The following is a 15,302-nucleotide window of genomic DNA, read 5'->3' on the forward strand; positions in this document are numbered from 1 at the left end:
TACAGATGAGGAAACCGGGGAATTGAGTTAATTTGTCTGAGTTTACACAGCTAGTAAGAGGCATGTCAGAGATACAAATACAAAGAGAATCTGACTCTAGAACCCACAGATATAAAGGTATATAGCTTCTCTAGGGCAGCTGATAAAAGTCTGTGATTACAATTACTAAAAAAATGCTTAAAGAATTTAATTGAACTCAACATTGAGTTGAAAATTATCCCTCTCTAGTCCTTGTCCTCAATGCAATACGCTTCTGATGCTTTATGCCTCACAGTCAACCTGGGACATGGCTTCTAAAGCTAAACGGACCCATGTTCCCATCCTAATTCTTCCACCTCTACCTCTGTGCCCTTGGATGTGTTATTCAACTTTTCTGAACCTCAATTCACTCATTTTTAAAATTGAGATAATACTGTTTTATAGAGCTGTAAGAAGGATTGTGTGATAGAAACAAAGAAAGCTCAGCAGATTGGCATAGATTAGATGTATGAAATACCTGCCCCTCTGTAATACCATATGGCACTATCCACTTCTTTAACTAACCTGTCTGAAAACTTCTTTTCCTGGATAATGACATCAAATGCTTTACTTTCTGGTCCTCAAATACAGTTCCATTTAAGAACACAGAATCACATTATATTTATGTAATATTTCTACCTTCTCTAGAGATATCTCATTAATGATGGTGGAGTCCCCTAATTTTCTGTTTTCTATACCTTGATTTGGGTTTAGAAAGTGTCAGTATCTCAATAAATAACTGCTAACCATAGGCTTTTTTGGGAAGTGAATGCTCTATTGATTGCTGATGGCTCCTTTCCATCAATAGACTCTTGGTACTGATCAAGGGCAATAGTGCCAATTGTAGGGCCATTACAGATGGGTTTGGATTTCATTGAAATCTGTAGAGCAGGGATAATGGGATATATTGTCATCCTGTAGATAGCACAAGGACTGCTGTGGTTTACTTAATTTGAAGGGACATTTCATAATTCTGGCTAAATTGGAATCACAAGTCAGATGAAATTTAGGAGCAAATTATAGTGATCTTGCCCTCTAGAGGCTTTGAAAGAATAAGTCATTGCCGCAGTTGGTAATGGCTGTTGATGACGTTTCTTTAGCTCAAGAAGGAAAGTTACTATTTCAGGAGTTGAGAGTTTCTGGGGTTCGGTGACAGAAATGATCAGTTCTTCACAAACTAAAAAGGCTTATGATTCAAAAGGATGAGAAATATTAAGTGCTCAATGAAGCAATGTGAAACTACAGTATTTTTAGAAATACATTAGGAAGACAGAATGGGTATGCAGGACAATGGCTGCATCCACTGTTAGGGTTCTAATATCAAGTTTAGAGGAGAAAAAATATTCAAATCAGGTATTGGTTAATTATTCTGTGCCAGTAACCATGTTAAATGCATTATACATTATGTCACATAATTCTTAAAATAAACTTTTAGGTAATATCTACATTTTAAATCTGTGGTTCAGAAAGATTAAACCATTTGCCTTAGTGCATATATCTAGTGCATGACTTGGACTTGAACTCAAGATTTGTCAGAAAAGTGTGTTCTCTTTCAACCATGTAAACTTTGGTGTCTGCCTCATGGCTTAGAGCTCTTCAGTATCACTCTACTACCTGTTAGCATTGCTCTGATAAGACTGGGCCTTGTGTTCTTCATCTAGGTGCAAATTAGGTTCCCTTTATTATTATGCCAGGGATCAGTATTACCCAAGATACAGCTAAGGATAGAATCTGAGATCTGTAGAACATGAGTGGGGGAGATATTTGATGAGCATAGTTAAATTGGGGACAGCCCACAGGCTTACTCCTGGATAAACATAGGAACTGTGCTCTGCATCCTGGTTTGTCCTGGCATCTTCATGTATAGAAAAGGGAGCTCGCCCTGCTGAGTATGGGCTAAGGCATGATGTCACCACAACCATAAGGCAATAAACGTGTATTGAGCAGACATTCCTTGTCAGGCACTGTTCTAGATGTTTTATCTCCAGTTCACTTAATCTTCATAATGTTTATGTTTAGGATAAGATGAGGAGAGTTTTGAAAGCCAGCACTTGGAGAAATCAACTAAGTTGTGCAGAATCACATATCTAGAAAATGACAGATTTGAGATCTAGGTCTGTCCAATTCCAAGGGTTACATTTGTACTACTTTAACCTACTCATTGGTTAATTAGCAGCATTTACCTACTGTGTGCTAGGTCCGGTGCTAGGTACAGGAAATTACAGATAAATAAGAAACAAGTCCTACCCTCAGGGTTTTATGTCCTTCATGTTTTAGTCAATCTTGTCCTATTAGGAAGAAAATTTCATAGCTCTTGATTAAGACTGAGTCTTCTGTCTCTTCCTCCTCTGTTTTGCCCTGCATAATATTAGGTAAGCAGTAGGCATTCAACAATACTACATAATTGGCTTATTCATCTCAAGACCTTGCTCGTCTTGCCATCTCTCACTTGAGAGGTGAATCAGGGCCATTGTACCTTGAATCATGATCCCTCAGTGTTTTGAATAATTTCAACATTGTAATTTCCTTGCACTAGCACAATGAACAGAATTAACAGAATTCTCTTCTATTAACGGAAATGGAAATGAGAAGGGTTAAGGATATAATGCCAACTGGGCATGAAAAGAAGCTGGAAGCATCAACAGGAAACAATGTGTCATAATCTCATAGGTCTTTTCCCTCTTGGATTTCAGTACTTTTCTTCTACTGCCAGTTTCTTCTGTACTTTTGCCCAGATCAATAGAGGAAGTCAAAAGAAAAAACACACGAATGGAAATTTTAAGTGATGTCATTTCATTCAACTTCGCTCCCTCCTCTGGGATAGTGGAGGGAGTGGGAATTCATGGGTGACCAACTTCCTAGCCTGGGCAACTGGAGATCTCAACTTCATCTTTAAGCTAACCTCACAAGAGCATGTAGAGTTCTCAAGAGATGTCCCATAGCTGGAATGATGTGCTTCACAGAAAAAGGTAAAATTTCTCCAAATCTAGCTTTTCTTTTAGGGTTTGAACAAACACATTGTACGTGCTCTCTCTCATAGTGCATGGATACCAACATGATGTTAAAAACTGGGTAGTGAGTAAAGTTTAGGGGAGGGTTCTGTTCAATACAACCACTAGCCACAAGACTATAGTTTTTAATCAATTGAACAATTACTTTGACATATGGATACAAAAAAACTAATAATGTGTGTCCATTCATTTCTTTATCCATTCAACAATAGCAATTTATAGAGTGACTTCTATGTAAAGGGCATGGCTCTAGGTTAACAGTGGTGAATTAATAGACGCAGCCTGGGCTTCCCTGGCAGCACAGTGGTTAAGAATCTGCCTGCCAATTCAGGAGACATGGGCTCCAGCCCTGGTCCCGGAAGATCCCACATGCCACGGAGCAACTAGTCCGTGCACCACAACTACTGAGCCTGCGCTCTAGAGCCCGCAAGCCACAACTACTGAGCCTGTGAGCCACAACTACTGAAGCCTGTGCGCCTAGGGCCCATGCTCCGCAACAGGAGAAGCCACTGCAATGAGAAGCCCGCGCACCACAACAAAGAGTAGCCCCCGCTCACCGCAACTAGAGAAAGCCCACACGCAGCAACGAAGACCCAATGCAGCCAAAAATAAATAAATAAATAAATTTATTAAAAAAAAAAAGACACAGCCTCAGTCCTGAAAGACTTGACAGTCTAGTGAGATAAATAGTCTAAAATAAGAGAACAGACAAATACTTACACCATATTATTTTATATCGTTACAAAAGGAAATGGCTAGGGTTCTGATGCCAAAGTAGTAAAAAATGTTTCTGTCTCCACAAAAGTCTTTATGTCGTTTGATCTCCTCTTTCTTCTCATTGATTTAAATAGTCTCCAGTTTCTTTTGTTTTACTTGCAAAACTCTTATCATACTGTCCTATACTTAGTAGCTATAATAAGAACACACTACCACAAATGACTAATATTTGTTGAGCACTTTCTATACATCAGTCACTGTAAAGATGCTCCATCAATGTGTCACATTATGCTAAGGGCTTCACAGAATAAGAGTTAACGTTCATTGGGTACTTTTAATGTGTCAGTGATTTTCATGTAATATTTATTTATTTAATCTTCACAACATCTTTAAATTAGCATTCTCCAGAGAAACAGAACCAATAGGATATAGACATAGATACATAAAATAGATTTATTATAGAAATTGGTTCACATGATTATGAGGGATGAGAAGTCCCATGATCTGCTATCTGCAAGCTGGAGAACCAGGAAGGCTGGTGGTATAATTCAGTCCAAGTTCAAAGGCCTGAGAATGGGGGTGCTGATGGCTGAAATCTTACTGTGACTCTAAAGACCTGAGAACCAGGAGCGCTAATGTCCAAGGCAGGAGAAAAATGGATGTCTCAGCTTAAGCAGAGAGATCAAATGCCCACACTTTCCCCACCTTCCTGTTCTATTCAAGCCCTCATTGGGTTGGATGATTCCCACCCACATCAATAGAAGTGATCTTCTTTACTCAGTCTACAGATTCAAACGCTAATCTCTTTTGGAGACATCTTCACAGGCACATCCAGAAATAATGATTTCCCAGCTATCTGGACATCTTTACCCCAGTCAAATTGATACATTAACTTAACCATCATAATCCCTATGAATTGTTACTATTATTATAGGTTCAGTAATGTTTCCAAATTCATACAGCTGGCACGTATCTAGACTCAGGTCTGATCCCAGCTGGTTTTACTCCATAGTGCATTCACAACCACTGTGCTAGTGGGTTCATAGCAACATAGTCTAAAAATACATTAAACATCAGAATCCATTGCATATATAACAGAAAGTATTGTTTAGGGACATTTTTTTCAGTTATAATACACATATGTAAACAGGTATATATGTACAGAATCACAATAATATTCATTTCTTATGTGCATCATGCTCAAAAGAGCTTCAAAAGCCCTGCTACTAAACCATAGGGACCCACAGCACGTTAGTGTACAGGAGCCCTCTCTTCTTCCCAGAAGTGTCTGCTATTTAAAATAGGATTTCAGGAGAAGGTGACACAACTTTAAAAGTGGCTGCACTGGGGCTGGGAGGTGGGGGAAATAGGGAGAGGTTTGTAAAAGGGTATAAACTTTCAGTTACAAGATGAATAAGGTCTGAGGATCTAATGTATAACATGGTGACTATAATTGATAGCACTGTCTTGTATAATTACAATTTGCTAAGAGAGTAGAACTTAATTTTTCTCACACACACACAAAAAGGTAAATATGTGAGGTGATGGATGTGTTAATTAACTCAATGGGAGGAATTCTTTCACAATGTATGTATATCAAATCATCACGTTGTACACTTTAAAAATCTTACAATTTTATTTGTCAATTATACCTCAATAAAGCTGAGGGAAAGGTGGATGCATTTTCCATGGTTCATGAGCTTTTGGAGTCAAGGACAGCTGAGTTTACCTTGCAAGGCTGTAATCAGGGATGTTGGAGATTCTTGATAAGTCTTATGTTTCCTCAATGAAAATATGAATAATCTGATTTTATTTGCAGGATTATTGTGAAGGTTTCATGAGATAACAAATTTAAATTGCTTGACCTACCACTGCTGTTTAACAAATATCCTGAGTGTCTCTTCTTTCTCTGACACTCCCACCATTCATACTCTATACATCTTGATCCCTGCTCAAAGAAATCCTTAAAGATTCCGTGAGTTGGCTGTATGACCCGCAGATGTTTGGCAGACTTGTCATTTCCAATCATTTGTTTAGTTTACAATGACAGAGAAGAAGCAGGTCATCTATTCTTTTTTTTTTTTTTTAATTTATTTATTTATGGCTGTGTTGGGTCTTCGTTTCTGTGTGAGGGCTTTCTCTAGTTGCGGCAAGCGGGGGCCACTCTTCATTGCAGTGCGTGGGCCTCTCACTATCGCGGCCTCTCTTGTTGCGGAGCACAGGCTCCAGATGCGCAGGCTCAGTAATTGTGGCTCACGGGCTCAGTTGCTCCGCGGCATGTGGGATCCTCCCAGACCAGGGCTCAAACCCGTGTCTCCTGCATTGGCAGGCAGATTCAACCACTGCGCCACCAGGGAAGCCTAGGTCATCTATTCTTTTAGGGCATAAGTAATGGGGCAACCACTCAAGGTACCCAGGAGCCAGGATGTGCAGATATACCCACGCAAGTCTCACTCAAAGAATAAGGCCATTGATAGGAGATGTCTTGGGTAAAGTGGCACTGTGCTTCTCCAGGTCTCTTCACACCGGTAACATTTTAGAAGGTGAAGTTGCTATGACAAGTCACATGTTGGAAGGAATCATGGAGATTCATTGAGCTTAGGGCTCTTTAAAAATTGGAAAATTATAGAAACCCCCTCCTAGACTACAACCCCCCTAAGAAATCTGGAACCTGTATTTCTCCAGTTCTGCAAGGACTCTTGCTCTGAAATGAAAAAAACAGTTGGTTTCACCTATTAGCTCTTTAATCTATCCTAGAAGAGAGCTCTGCTTCCGTAATAGCAATGTGTTCAATCTGGGTAACTGTGCATGATGCTGGCCTGACAGCATTAAATTGCAGAGGAAATGCCAGACACCAATTCTCTTTCTTTACTTCAATGAATTTTCTCCCCTCTTTGCCCCTGCTCCAAGCTCCTACCCCTCTTGTCCTCACCCCATCCCCTACCATCACCACCTTCGTAGTTGAAGCCATGGATGGAGATACTTTTCCAACTACTTAGTTTAAATCATTCCCCAGCTTTCTTTAGATATTGAAAGGCTCTTTTCATGTTGTTTTCTTTAGCAATATTGCTTTTATTTGACTCGCTATTCCAATAATTGGGAAATGGAATCTTTGCTGAGAAGGTGTAAGTGAATAGGACTTAAAAGTTGCAATTCAGCTAGAGCTATAGGAAATATATGAGGGTTACAACCCTTGTCAGAGTGAGACACTTGCTTTTATGAAGAGCATATATTTGAACAACTGCAACTAAATACAGTTGTCCTAACCCCTGCACCCATAAACAGTGATTGTAAATGGTAACCTTTAAAAGAAAAAAAAGAGAAAGATTCTTAGATGTGGGGTTGACTAGGTTGAATTGCCTTTTTGTACCAGACTTTCAGAGGTATGTGTGTGCACGTGTTGTGTAAAATTTTATATAGATATAATTTTTATATATCTTATTCTTTTAACCTTTTCTTCCTAGTTTACTCGTAAAATTTAGCATTACTAACCTTCAATCTTAACTCATTTCTTCTACTTCACATCTGCTTCCTGATGCCCAGGTTAAGAAAACAAATTTTCCCCTTCAGCCATTGGAATCTGCAGAAGCAAATACCAATGAAAACATGACCAAAAGTCAGTTGAAGGAGAAACAGAACAGATTGGAATTCCTTGTGGCTCCCCCTCCTGGTTTCTTTCAGGCCCCAGGCAAGTGAGCATGTGCTAATTTGCATGGTTGACTAAATGGCATGCTTAGACCCCAAATTTGCATCTCTGCTTGGGTTCAAAAGTGGGTCCCTGAGCCGGTTTCCCTTGGCTCCTCTGTTATTTCCTGCTCATAAGTGAAACCCCTTTGGGAGTGCTGCTCACCAGGGTACGTCTTAGTGCAGAGAAGCAGTAATTGGCTGGGCCACGTTCTTCCTCTGATATGGGGTACAGCCAGCTGGTACCAATGGGATGGGATAAGGTAGGGGAGAGAAAGGGGTGGGGAAGCGAAGGAGATAATTTCCAAGGCAACATCCAAAAGGCCTGGAGTGACTTGCCTCACTCTGCTCCCTTTCCCAGGGAATAAACTCACTGTACTTAAAGGCCACCACAGTTTTAACCCTCCTTCCTCCTGAATGGGAGGAGGGGTTAAAAGCAAGGTGAACAGCTTTACGTAAACCATATGTTCCTCTGTGCTTCAATTTCCTTACCTGTGAAGTGGGAATCAGATACTTGCCCGGTCTATTACACTGGACAAGCAGAAAGGTTATCATGCTATTTTGAGATTATTTAAGATCCAATAAAGAAAAATAAACTTCCTCTTGTATACTGCGTTGAGAAAGCTTCTGAAACAGAAGCGAAGATCCTTGGGAAGAATGCCAGGATTGGTACTTAATAACTGCCATGGGGGTGTGGTGGTGTGTGCGCATCCCTTATTTCCTCTGACCTAGTTCACCAGTGTCATTTCATGGATGAGGACGTTAAGACGCAGCGAGTTGAAGCAGCTTGTTAAATCAGGCTGTCAGAGTGAAGGGTTCTGCAAAGACCTCTATACATGTGTGCAAGTAATAAGGATTTTATTAGGGTGATAGTTCTATTTCTGCTTAGGAGAAAATTGAGCTGAGTAAATAATACTTTGGTGAGTGTATTAGTTTGGTTGCAAGTGTCAGAAGCCTAACCCTAGCAAGCTATCGGCAAGAGGGTCATTTATCAACACGTACAATCATGGCAGAGTGGACCAACCAAACAAGGGCAAGGAGAGGGAAGCAGCTGAGTGTCAGGAATAACCAGGTCCAGGGGTGTGAGTGCACTAGACCCTCCCTGAAAGTCTCACAGTGCTATCTGTCTGCATTTCAACTTTCTTATTTTCATCGCACGTCATGTTTCTGAGGAGGCATATGGAAAAACCAAGATTCACATTTTTTGCTTTGGCCACAAGAGGGAGACTGTATCACCCTCTGTGTGTCCTGAATCTATAAATATCTTAGGAAAGTGCAGGGATTGGTCCAGATTGGGGAAGAGGGTGATGTTAATAAAAACATGGCAGCTCCAGTCAGGAGCACATAGATGGAGTAGGGAAGGACCTGTCCCCAGAAACTGAGTTTTCCTGGGCAGAAAAGTAATGTGATGGAGTCACTTAAAATATGTATCTAATCACATAAATACAACCTCAGGACCACTTGATGCCACAGAGTTCTCTTATATCGTGAATTAAGAGAGATGAATCTGAAGTTGACACTATCTGTCTCAGCTTCCACACTGTGCTGAGGTATGTATTTTTCATAGGCTAGTTCTTCTCAGTCCAAGCAAGATACTTCCTCTGGTGCTCAGCTGAAGAACAGAGGGACGCTGGAGCAAGAGTGGCTTGCTTTTGGGACTTCCCTGGTGGTCCAGCGGTAAAGAATCCGCCTTCCAATGCAGGGGTCGCGGGTTCGATCCCCGGTCGGGGAACTAAGATCCCACATGCTGTGGGGCAGCTAAGCCCGTGCACCAGCTGAGCTTGCGGGCCTCCCCTGAATGAGAGAGCCCATGTGCCGCAAGCCACAGAGACCACATGCCCTGGGACCCTCGACCCACAACTAAAGAGACAAAACCCGCATGCCACAACTAGAGAGAAGCCCGCGCACCAACGAAAGATCCCGCATGCCTCAAGGAAGACCCCACGTGCTGCAACTAAGACCCGAGGCAGCCAGAAAAATAAAATTAAATTTAAAAAAAAGGAAAAAAAAAAGAGTGGCTTGCTTTGGACTTCTTATAATGAAAATAGTGTGTGAGTCTCACCCATGCTGCTTTCTTTTTTTCCAAGAGTCCTTTGACTTGATATGATCACCATTTAGAGCTCCGACTCGAAACTCCAAGTAAAATGGAACTCTTCTGATTCTGCTCATCAAAGCAGACTTTACACAGCCAGGCTGCAAGTGTCAGGAAAGACATCTTCATCTTCTTTTTTATTCCTGGGGTGTCACATGCAGTGTTGTAGCTTCTCCTGGGCTTGACAAGCTAATAAGTCACTTGTATTCTTCAGTACGCCTAGTAATTAAATAAACCAACTAACCAAATGCTAAAAATGGAAATATTAAAACTTACCCACAGCTCCTGGGTGGCTCCAAGGGCAATTGAGGTGATCCAAGCAAAAAAAGACCCAAAGCCTCTTTAAAGGCAGTTTTTGATGTTCTAGCTAGGTATTATGGAGATTAGAAATACAAGATGTCATAATTACAGGAAAGCATTTTGACTGCCTCTAAAGTATAGCACTTTATAAATCAGTAAGTCATTGTTATGTTCCTGGAGAAAGGAGGCTTTCCAAATGAAATAAAACGTCTCAGAATTTAATTGTATTTTTCTTCTAGTAAATAACCTTTTTTTTTTTTTGACTATAGATATGGCTGAGTGCAAATGAAGGCGATGTTTTCATATTCATAATAGATTTTAGGTTTAACTGTACCATTGATGTAACCAGGACTATAGAAGAGGATAATATGTGTTATAAATTTTTGCTAAAGATCTTGTTTCATTTTCTATCCGAAGTGTAGCAATGTACCCATAACATTGAAAGAAAACAAAATATTCCAATTGTATAAAACTAGAAACTCATTTCTAGAAGATGAAAAGAACCAATGTGTTGTACAAATATTGCTCATCGAGAAGTTAACATTTAGACGGCAACTTGCATGTACCATACAGGAAATTTATAAGGTATTTAAAAAATTCTCAAGGCAATGCTAAAGTCCTAGATTTTATCTACATGTTAGAGATATGAAAACTGAGATTACATAACATTATTTGACACATTCAAGGTCACAAGGATAGTAATGCGAGCGGCCCAGGTCTGTCTGATTCTTTTAACTTACACATTCCCCTCTGCATCACTCTGCCTCGATTTTGTTTTGGTAATGCTGATTCAGGAATGAATGAAACATCTTCAGCCCTACTGGGTGCTATCTGGTCTTCAAGCTTCCAAAAGAGATTATTATAGTTGGGGTTTTTAAAAAAAATCCCCTTTCAACTTCTCATATTTATGAATGTGTCAATGAACAGTTTAAGAATGTACCTATCAATATCAAATGTGGTTTTTAACAGAAACCTTGAAAAAATTGCAGAATTATCCTCTGAAATATTGCTGCTATTATTTTTTAAAATTGCAAGAAAATGTTCTGCCATTTCAGACCATTTATCTCTGTTAACAAGACACTTTTTTAGTTGGATAGATAATATACACCCATCTGGTCGGCAGTTTCTTCATTTACTTTGGTAATAATAACTAAAGGCGTTTCTGCATTGCTTTAACAATGTCCAGGCCAATCTTTTTCCTTTCCCGCTGCTAACGTGGAAGGCAAAAACAAGGAGAAATTGGGACCTGGTTATAATACACAGACATGCCATTTAGAATGTCATTTCAGTGTTGAGGAGGGAGAAGTGTCTACGTGATAATGAAAGCAGAACCTTGTTTAAAACATCCCCGGCCATTCAGGAAAGATACAGGAAAATGCTGCAAAACATTTTTGTGCTTTTGGTAGACACCTCTCTTGCTCTTTGTCTTCTATTTCACAAAGTTCTCCAATGCAAGTCTACACATTTGCAAATATGTGTGTAATACAGATTTTTTGCCTGAGTTATGCAAAGAACTGGACTAACTTTTCACTTGGCTTTAGCTCTGTTTACAACACAATGAGAAGTGAAACGTTAAGACAATTTTGTGAATAATGCAAGGTAAAGAAAAAGAATTTGCTTTAATCACCTCGATGTTCAGTAAAGACCATTCTATAGAATCTGTGTAGTTGCTTCACTTCTCCGTTTTCTCTTCTGTATTCACAGAGCTGGCATGTTGGCCGAGATTTTTGCCTGGGAATCCTAGAAGGGTTGTTTTTTAAATAAAGTATAAGAAAACACGAGTGTTGATCCCGAAACTGCAAACTGCCATTTCCTGTCTCTCTTTTGTTTTCATCTCTTTTTCTCCTTGTGTTTTCTCTCCATCCCACAGTTTTCTTTTCTCCTTATTATTCCTAAAGCTGCCTGACCCTCTGTTAATTGGTTTCATTGAATGTAGTCTCTCAAAATACAGTTGAATTCAGAGATATTTATGTTTTGTTTCAGTTTGACTGAATTGTTTTCTCTTTAACGAGTTGTTCTTGCTTTGCGGTAATACAGCTGAGTTGTGAGCTCATCCCAGACCTTTCTTGGCAGGTAAACAGACCTGCCTTCTTCCACTCACAAGCTGGGAGCAGAGTCTCTGCCCCACAGTCCTACCCAGGCTGGGGGCAGCGGTGGGAGGCGGCGAACAAACAACCGGTTATTTTGAAAATGATGCATACCTATTTACCTGCTGAATTCAAGAGGTTGTTAAACAAATCAAACAGGTGGACAAAATTCAGCTTTTAGGGGCTTTGTCTCAAAGCAGTTTATCTGCGTACAGAAGGCTCCTTAGGGCTGTGCACAGCATTGTAAATCAACTACACTCCAATATAGAATAAAAATTAAATTAATAAAAGGGTGGCTCTTAAGGGGCACATTTATTTTTTTACTTACCTGAGCAGCAGTTTAAAATAATATCCATATAAAAATATGTGATTTTTAATTTTTTCCTCCGAAGTGCTGTTAATTTAAATTCTTTATAGATAATGAGCTATGTCATTCTTTTATTTTTTAAAATTAGAGCTTTATGAAGGTATAGTTCACATACATTAAGCTGCATACATTTAAAGTGTGCAGTTTTATATGTTTTGACATGTGTATCCAGTTCAGTCCTGAAATTCCAAAAAATTCTGGTTAATCCTTGCTTAAAATTGGCTATGCTTACTATAATGAGACAAGGCGCTATTTATTTATATAAACTAAACTTTCTGGTAGAACCTAGAATTGGAAGTGAACAGATTAGAGATGATATAATAAGATGCTTTCATTTTGCAGGTGAGGAAACTGACAAAGAAGTGAAGTCTGTTATTCAAGCTCAAAGATTATTTGTGCTACAACCCAGGCAGGGCTTCTGGTTTTCAATTCTGTGGCAGTTATATACACCTATCTGTCGCTTTGACTCTTGAGGGTAGGGGAAAAAAAAAATTTATATATATATATATATACACTTATATATAAAAATTATTTACATATACACATTATATATAGAATACACACTATTCTATATAGAGAGAATATTTATATATATACAAAATTCTCAATTTTATGTTAAAGGCTAATTGGAATGCAAATTTTCTTACTAAATTTACTAAGAAGTAAATAAGAGAGAAACCCTCAAATTCCCCTTCAGTTTGTATGTTTGTGTGTGCCTGTGTGTTTAGAAGGATTCATTCTAAGAAACAAGGTCATGGGACACCCACACAGATATTGGCAGGTACATAAAGAAAGATTTATTGGGTAGGACTTGATTTTTTTTTTTTTTTTTTTGCTACTTAATAAACTTGTGCTGGCTGAGTTAAAAGTACAAAATTCTCCATGAAGCAAACCAACACATGAAACACAGTGTGTGAACTCAGTGTCTCTACTTCTCCTTTTCATTCTTGGTCTAAGATGCTGCTGGATTCTTTGCCAGGTTTTACTGTTGACCTTTCCTCTTGGGATAGGGACCCTCGGCTTGGGAGGTCACCTGAAGTTCTAAAATTCAAAACTGGGCTTGGCCATGTTTAAACTATAAAGTAAACTCATAAAAAAAATAAAAAAGCATAAAAAGGAGGAAGTAAAGGTAGGCATGTTAAATAGCTCCTTTCTGGCTAAAAATGAGCTGTTATATCTGAATGTCAGAAATCCACACAACAGAAAAAGCATCATGTATATCTTTATATGGACATTTTCCATCTCTGCCATCAAAACAGTAGTCATAAAGTCAGAGGATCACTATTTTTGAATGTTGTAAATGAATTACTTTCTATATAGTGTTTTGTAGCACACAAAATATTTTTTTCTGTCTTTCCTTCAGTTTTTAGCTTAAATCTTTATAATAATTCCTTTATAGCTAACACTGATATGGTGTCAAAACCCTACATATTCAAGAAACCACTGTGAATGTTATTAAAGCTAGAAAATGATGATTCAAAGTGGTTTGGAAATTATTTGAGGTAAGGAACATATTCAGTGACATATACAAAATGTTTTATAATACCACTTGTGTATGGCATTATCTCAAACTTCTCTGTTCCTGTTGTATCATTTTGTGACTTCTCTGAATGCAGGGACCTCGTCTGTCTTCTTCACTGTTGGATCCACAGTACCTAGTCCTTTCCCTGAGTTGGGTCCTCAGTGCCTTTAGTTAAATGAACTAATGGTCAGATTAAATACCACTCTTAACCCAATGGTGACTTAACTGGAAGACTAATCACTAGGGAGAATGACATATTAACTCAGTCTGGCTAGTGTTCTGTTTTCCCACTTGCCTACTACATGAATATCAACTGAACACCTTCTATGGCCATGGAATGTTCTAGATACTGAGGTACAGGCATGAACAAGACAGGGCTGGCATTGTACTGATGAAAGATAAGTAACACATTTACAAATAATTCCAGACGGCACTATATAAAATTAAATCAGAATAGTGAGATGGAGAGATGGATGGGGGTGTGGGTCAGGAGGGTGGTCAGAGACAGCCTGCCTTAGTAGGTCCCGGTTGAGTTGACATCTGCCTGATGAGAAGAGGGCAGCCATGTGAGGCCCTGGGGGGATTGTGCCCCAGGCAGAGGGAACAGCAAGTGCAAAAGCTTGAGGTGGGAACAAGATGGAAGTATTCAAAGAATAAAAAGAAGTCTATGAATCTGGAGTGGAATGAGGGGTGGGAGACCATAGGAGGTGAGGCTGGAGGGGAGGGCAGAGAGCCAGATCATGGTGGACCTTGAGATTGCTGATTGCTTTTATTAGCTTTATTGTTTTTTCATTTTAATTTTATTGGTGTATAGTTGATTTGCAATGTTATGTTAGTTTCAGGTGTACAGCAAAGTGAATCCGTTATACGTATACATATACTCATTCTTTTTTAGATTCTCTTCTCTTATAGGTTATCACAGAATACTGAGTAGAGTTCCCTGTGCTATAGACTAGGTCCTTGTTGGTTATCTATCTTATATATAGTAGTGTATGTTTATACCAAGCTCCTGATTTAAACGAAGGTTTCTTTCATTAAACACCAGAACTCCTGATATTCTTTAAGTCTACTTCATAAAGATAGGATTTTAAGTAAAAAGACAAACAAACAAAAATCTATTATTTTTAATGCTTCTTGAGGAATGATGATATTATGAGATGGATTAAAGGAACTTGTTACAATAATGCTCTGTTCCCACTAGGTGGGATATTTAGGACTTCCCTCAGTAAGCAAGTATTTGGTTTATAACAAGAGCTGGCAAACTTTTTTAAAGGGTCAGATCGTACGTACATATTTTAGAGTTTGAAGGCCAAGAGGTTCTTACATAATGTGTGTGTGTGTGTGTGTGTGTTGTAATTACAGTTAACATAAATTTTACCATTTTAACCATTTTTGAATTGCAATTCCTTACATAACTATTTATAATGTAACCATTTACATGTAAAGCAATCTAAGCTCACTGGCCATACAAAAACAGGCAGTAGATGAGAGTTAACTGTGGGTC

Source organism: Balaenoptera physalus, assembly GCF_965194825.1.
Source record: "Balaenoptera physalus genome assembly, chromosome: 5".
NCBI lineage: Eukaryota > Metazoa > Chordata > Mammalia > Artiodactyla > Balaenopteridae > Balaenoptera > Balaenoptera physalus.